Consider the following 7,467-nt stretch of genomic DNA (forward strand, 5'->3'; position numbering starts at 1 on the left):
AAATTTATTTGTGAAAATATTATGGATTACCCAGGTTCTTTGAACTATTCATATAAAAATTTATTTTATACTTTTTAGTCCATTTTTTGAAATATTATTTTTATTACTTGTTCCAAGCGAAATAAAAGCGTGTTTTTTTAATAGTTATTTTTAAAGAAGTATTTATTTTTTATCTTATGTTGTTTCTGCTTCAAATAAGTTACCATTTTAGGTGGCTATAGCGATTATTTCAACAAAATATTATTTTGAAAATTTGTAAGCGTGATTTATGGGATATCGCGGGATGAGATTGAAATAGTAAATTTCATCTGCAAATTTATGGATATTCGATTAAAATCCAATATTAAGAGGTATGACTTTAATTAATGTGTCACGCTGACGTAAACAAGCTAATCTTCTTTTAAGCATGGAAAAGTTTGTAAATTCTGATTGAAAAGGTTCTGATGAAAAAAGCAATGGCATTAACCGGTTGTTAGTACTTGCTTATCGAAAATCATGCTCCGAAGAAATAAAACAATGCAATATGTAATCTTTTGTTGCTTCCATTTTTTTGGAGGTTTGTGCGTCCCATCGTAATTTATGTTCATGTTGTGTATCACAGACCTAGAGCTTTTAGGCGTCGTAATGATAATAAATACATAATATGAGCTCTCTGGGACAATAGGGTGGTTTCCTATCATTTTTTTATTGCCTAAATCGAAAGATTATTACTCCTGGAGTACGTATTTCACGCTTTTAGATTTTTAAATGACGATATCTATTTTTCGCGATTAAATGAAAAGTGAAAATTTTCTAGCGCGCGAAAACGAGACGCGTAAGTATGAATGCCGGGAAATCTCTCTCCGTGTGGCGTATTTCTGGTTCCCGCTGCCGCCTTTTGAGGTGACCTTGAGGCGAGTTGAGCGCTGATACGACGCAGGCTGCTAGCGGGTAGCTGAGTACCCTGCTGGCTGGTAGCGCTTGGCTTAAATAAGGATTATTAATACCTTATCAAATGAAGAAAACTCTCCGACCTTAGCCAGTTTTAATAAGTGATTATTAAGACATGTTTCCCTGAGCTCTGCGCCTCATGCATGCATTGGTAGCCTCAGACGACGTATAACTCCTATCTTCTCGTATAGAAACTAGGTCCCTGTGACGTCACGTGGAGTGGCATCGCATGGGCGCCAATCTGGCCCTTTTCAAATGAGGATAAAAATGGACCATTGCCATTCGTCTAAACCGGTATTTCTAAAACGAAATAATTTGCATATTATGAATACAGTAATGGTGGGTAACGAATCGCAATCAATGACTTTCGTTTTCTTTGATGAAGGAAACTACCCTGTTGATTGCATGCCCAACACATATTAAGACCGTCTAATTTATATACCATTATTATTCAATCTTAAGCCCAAAAATACCTTCAACCGCGAAAACCATCATGATTCTTCTTGTTTCCCATCACCAACTTCCTTTAATTAATTGTTTTCCGCCACTGGTCTCTGAGTCACCGATATAACCATGAGTTAAATGTATTTTTGATTTGGTAGCTGTTCGTGTTCCATCTTCGGAGTGAATAAATAAGCCTATGGGATACCAAATCCGAAAAGGCTTTTAGTAGCATAGAAATTAGTAGCATTCCAACTTCGAATCACTTCATTCATTTTAATACTTATTGTCTTCGTAGTTATCATTCAGTTACTTTGGTGTATTAATTTGCTATTTAAAAAATAATTGTATTGGATTTATTTGAGTAGTGCATAGAGGGTGGCAATATCAATATAAGGTAAAGGCAAGTAAAACTCCATAATATTTTATACTTAACATAAATTTGACATTAAGAAAATTAGAATTTCAAAGTCTACAAGTAGATGAATGGGATGTACCAAGCGGCAGGCGATTTCAGCATGATCACTAAAAATTTCATTTCCTTCTTTGTATATACCCCTTGTTTGCTTACAATATGAAAAAATTAAGGAAAGCAACACACATTGGAGGAAGGTAACGGTGCTGTGGTCGATAGATAAAGCTAGAAATTGGAGGGTAAGATTGCGGCCTGAATGGGTTCGAGTTCCAGTCAGCCCGCATTTTACCCTCTGATTTCTATTTTTTTCCATCGAAAACAGCACCTTAATGCGTTCTGTGAATGGATAAGATGGATAAAAAAAATTAAATTGGAGCATGATCGCGAGTTTTAAAGGTAATGATATTGTTCCAGAGGAAATGGAAAACTAGCTAGATAATGACTAACTAGCTAGAAAACCCATGATCACGCTCCAATTTGTTTTAGCTTTAGTGGACACCCTACGTCTGCGCCTTTAATGAGGAATATTCCTTACTTTCATAATTATTCATTTTAGCTATTGACGGGTATAGAAACTCTTCATATCAATGTGACACAATGCTTAAAACAAACGATACAAGTCATATAGATATATAATAAAAGCATACTGTGAAAAATTAAAACAATTAACATCATTGCCAGTAAAATGTTGATAAAACTTATTAAACACGATGATGATCACATTTCTCCCTCTTTCATCCGCCTTACATGGTTGAAGGCAAAAACTTAGAGAATATTCTTGATTGGTACATACCTCTATTCTCTTTTAAAAAATGAACAGACTAGCTACTTGAAGCAATTATTTTCTGTCAGAAATAACAATCCAACATTTTGACTAGATTGGATCCTGATTTCTCATCACACCCCAGTGCAGAACTGCTTATCTCTTATGAAAAATCTTTCTCTGTTGTCGGAGCACGATTATGTAACAGTGTGCAAAGTATGTGAAAAATTCTGTCTCTTTGTCTGTTTGCAAGCAAAGATTTTTTTGATTTATACAATCCCTTGAAAGTGTATAGTCTTTTGATACCTCTTCTCTTTTATATTCTGATGTCATTTTCGCTGTAATTTATCCGCCTATGCCTATATTTCCCATAATAAATTTTGTAATTCGTCTATTATGAGCTCATTTGTATGGTTTAATTCCAATATGCTCTTGATGGACAATGCCGAAGAACAATAAACCATATTATTATTTTAAACACTTATAAAAAAACGCAATTTCCTCGCAAATATTGGAAAAATCTCTCTTGAAAAGATGGCCTTTCTATCTAGGCAGTGTGGACCAATGTTAAGTTCAAGACCACGTCATCTACGAGGCCTCCCCTTATCCTCGCCGCCTCTGCTTTTATCTCACCGCGGAGTTCATAAACGAATCGGAGAATCAATTTCCCGTCTTAAGGATTAGAGAACAAGACGTTTCACCCTATCGCGGCCGATTTTGATCTTCAAAGTGGAGGTGAAATGTGTGTGAGGCATGAGCAATGATATGGAGGCTACTTTCCCGAGAATGGTATTACGTGAGCTGGGATTTTAATTAAAGCGTCCTCAACATTTTTTTTTAAACGTTTGGTTACCTTGGGAACGTTTTTCATTTAACTAGCAACTCACGTAGTGCGTATGAGAATCATTTGTACCAGGTGAATTGCCAATTTAGCGTTGTTGTTACCATCGAAAAAATTAAGTGCGATACCCACTGGCATCCGTCTTGATGCCGCATTGCGGCGTGAAAAACTCGTGGGAATGCTCCAAGATTTGCCATGACGATTCCAGATACTTTATCGGTTGATAAACGCTATATGCCTTGGCAAATCAACACGCGAGCTAGATTAGACATGCAAGCCCGTACGTTTCGACCATGTCGTATGGCTAATGAGTGTAGCATGTGCGTCTGAAAAATAATAAATACGACATCCAAGGGGCCGATTTCTACGTAACCTATTGGTCAACGAATGCAGTGCGTCAGCAAACTCACTTTCCAACCAGTTATGACATGCAAGCCAGGTTGGCGACCCTTCAGCGCGACTAACTGATAGGCATGAGGAATGCGTTATGCGTTGGTGGTGAAAGGTCCGTCGATTTCCCTCGTCATTAGCCTTCCGCAAGAAATATTCAACGACCTTACTGTGGATTAGTAGTTGGCTCAAGTCAGGGTAACAAAGCGTTTTCCGGGTGTAGCTAGGGACATCTTGGATGATTTTTGAACCACAACCTTGGCTTGTTAGCCTCACGAGGGTATTCACTTTTGCATATCTCGCATTGCAGCGAAGAGGAATAATGGTGGGATTAGCTTTGCAGTGAAGATAGTACTCAGCCCGTTGGTCGAAGGCAATCGTCAGATAATGGCGGGTAATGGCTAATGATGGGCGGAGTTTACTCTTTAATGGTGTTGGAATAATATTGTAGCATCTTCCGTAATGACTTTTAGCCCTTGAATACTAAGAGACATTTCGAACTCACACTGCTCCCCTTAATTCCATGGAATTTCACGCGTGCATAATAACTAAAGGCATTATGGACGTATTAGTAACTGGAAAAGATGATGAATATAAGCAAACGGTTAGGACTCTCTTTAGCAATGGCGTGCCCGGGATCAAAACTAGGGGAGGGGGGCAAGCCGTTGTCGATCAAGTTGTAACGTTTAAGCACATAAAAAGTTAATGAAACTAAAATTTTAAGAAAATTATGACAGTGATTTATAGATTTAGCTTTTATAATTATTTGCTTGAAATAATAATGATTGTTATTTTTGTTCCCTGTATTGTACTAATATCATTTTTCTTCAAAAGAAAATTTGTTCAAAACTTTCGTTTTGAACCAAATATATTTTCGCTTCTAGGTGGGGGCAGCTGCCCCTTCCTGCCCCCGCTGGGTACGCCCATACTCTTAAGCTTGTTATAGGGCACGAGAATCACGCTGATGATATCGAGAATATCCCTGTTATTGTCGCTGGTTCGAATCTAGGAAACATAATGAAGACACACTTATGTATGTCCTACAGGAGTTTTAATTACCGACCCAGGTTTCGACAGTACACTATGTCATTATCAAGGATAGTGTACTGTCGAAACCTGGGTTGGTAATTAAAAATCCTGTGGAACATACAAAAGTGTGTCTTCATTATGTTTCCTGTCACCAAGTTCCACCAAGTATCGCCTTCCAGCCTTAAGTTGGTTCGAATCTAGGTTTTTAATCCCGTGGACGATCCGTTTTTCCTATATTTTGGTCTTAAGTGCTGCTGTAGCTGAATATTTGGCATCTATATATTTATTTATAGGTCGGTCTTTCTTTTCAGTCATTGACCCCCGTATAATACATTGTGCATTACCGCCTCTGTGAGTGTATTGTAACTATATGGAACATGGGCGTACCCAGCGAGGGGCAGGAAGCAAAAATTGCAAAAGTCTTTAAGCAAGATCAGCACTGAATCGAAACGTAAGTATTCAACAAATTTTCTTTAAACCCACGAAAAATGATATGTATTTTTATAAGATATGTAACTAAAATAAAACTATTTTTTCAAGGAAATCATGTCATAAAATAATAAAGCACTGTTATATTTTTCTTAAAATGTTGGTTTCATTACCATTTCCATACTAAAATGTCACAACTTGGCTTGCTCCCCCCAAGACCATGGCTTGCTCCCCCCCTTGTTATGATCCTGGGTACGCCCTTGATATGGATTAGGCGAACGTATGCTTCAAGTTTTTTTAGCTATGTTTTACGTTTTTCTAACCTTTTGGCGTGCAGGAAGGGATTTCCAGATGAAACTTTGTTTTCTTTTATTTGTCCAAAAATTTACTCGCTATCATTATAATTGCGTCTAATCTTCTAGAAAGTGAGGGGGAGGTCCTGCCCTCTCTAACTACCACCCAATCTCAATTGCTTCTACTTATTCTGCGTTTTTTAATAAATAATTTAAGTATGAATAAAATCTTTGGCGAAAGAATCTGTTGATATTGTACCTAACTTGAAACATGCTAGTGATTATGGAAATACTTTCACTATAATCGAAATTTTAACCATGGATATCTGATGATAGTAGGCGACAAAATAAATAATACCTAAATTATTTTGACTTTTACTCCTAAATATAAATCGGTACCCAAATTAAATTCCGAAATATTTCCCGCGAGATTTCCATCTACTATATTAGTTATATTTCCGGATATTTATCTATTTTAAATGAGCGTAGTATTTATATCGATTGAATTTAGGATATTATGGGGATTGTGATTGTCTAAGTGAGCTGAGCTCTTGGGTTGTGATTATTGGATTCAGCATACTGATTCTGGGTGAAGCCATTAGTAATCCCCAAACCATAATTCTCTCACTTAGTTCGAGATAGTCGGTTAACTTTCCGTTTTAATTTTGGCTGTGCATTATATATGCCTCTAAACTGGATTTAGGAACTGCGCTTATGCTGTTTTTATAAATTTTCGACCGGGTTTAATATATTATGCGAAGCTAATTGTTTGTTTCGAAGGGTCATTCTATATAATATTATCTCTTTTGCCGTCCCTTTCATTGACGTCCTCATATTTGTCTCACGTCGCCATTCAAAAGGGTCTCTCTCGATATGAAACTATATCTTTCATTGTGCCTCTAAATTATCGACCGGATTTAACCCTAACTAGTGGCGTATGTTGGGGAGGGGAGATTCTGGGCCATTTATTTTACCTTCACCCATTTTGAGATTACCATTGGCAACTCCAAACATTGGTTTGGCCCCAATGCAGAGCCAAGATTCGATGGCTAGAGGCGATCGCGCCTGTGAGGTCAATTCGGGAACATTTGAGAAATTATCAGGCGTTTTCAGCCTTTCTTGTTTGCTTCTCCAGCGACTATTCGGGCTAATAGTGATTATTTTAGCAATAAGTCATGGTGTTGGGTCGATTACAGTACTGGGACAAGAACATTGTAAGGTAGGTTAACTCCCTTTAAATTAGAACACCTCATGATATTGGTCTTTGGTATTTGATAGAGCGACCGACAGCTGAAATCATTTGCGCCATGAGGAAAGGGTGGAGAGTAACCTGGCGTTTGCATTAGCCTGCTCCTGACAAAAGGCGCCAAAGGGACCACGGCTTGATGTCTCATTCGACGGACGGAGTACTGCACTTGAAGTGGCCTCCACTCGGAACTCGAGCAGATCGAAAATTCTGTGAAAAATCTCCACCTCCGCGGGGATTTTAACCCGGATCGACTGGGTGGGAAACCAGCACTCTAGCAACCAAACTAACCCGATCCCTGTTCATGATATTTTGTATCTAATAGCACTACATTGGTCGAAGTATCACTGAATTCAGTGGCCATGCTGTCGCGCATGATTCATTAAATTGTAACCGACAACGGCATTTAATTTTTCTTTATTTTCCTCATTTCGGGGGAGTAAGGGGCAGGTCCCCTAAAATATAATCCTCTGACGATAACCATTAGTTTCGAAAGGGCCATTAGATATTATGCTCCATATTTTTCTGTGTATAATTAGTTAATTTTCTCTCTTAATTTTGGCTTTGTATTGCTTAAGTCCTTTCCCTTGGGCTACAACCTTGTCGCGGTGGAAAGGCTTGCGCGTTCCTATGACCCCTAGAGCTGCACTGGCGGGATTAATTCTAAATTATTCCCGGTAGGGCCACCCA

This window comes from Ischnura elegans, chromosome 9 (genome assembly GCF_921293095.1).
Source record: "Ischnura elegans chromosome 9, ioIscEleg1.1, whole genome shotgun sequence".
Lineage (NCBI taxonomy): Eukaryota > Metazoa > Arthropoda > Insecta > Odonata > Coenagrionidae > Ischnura > Ischnura elegans.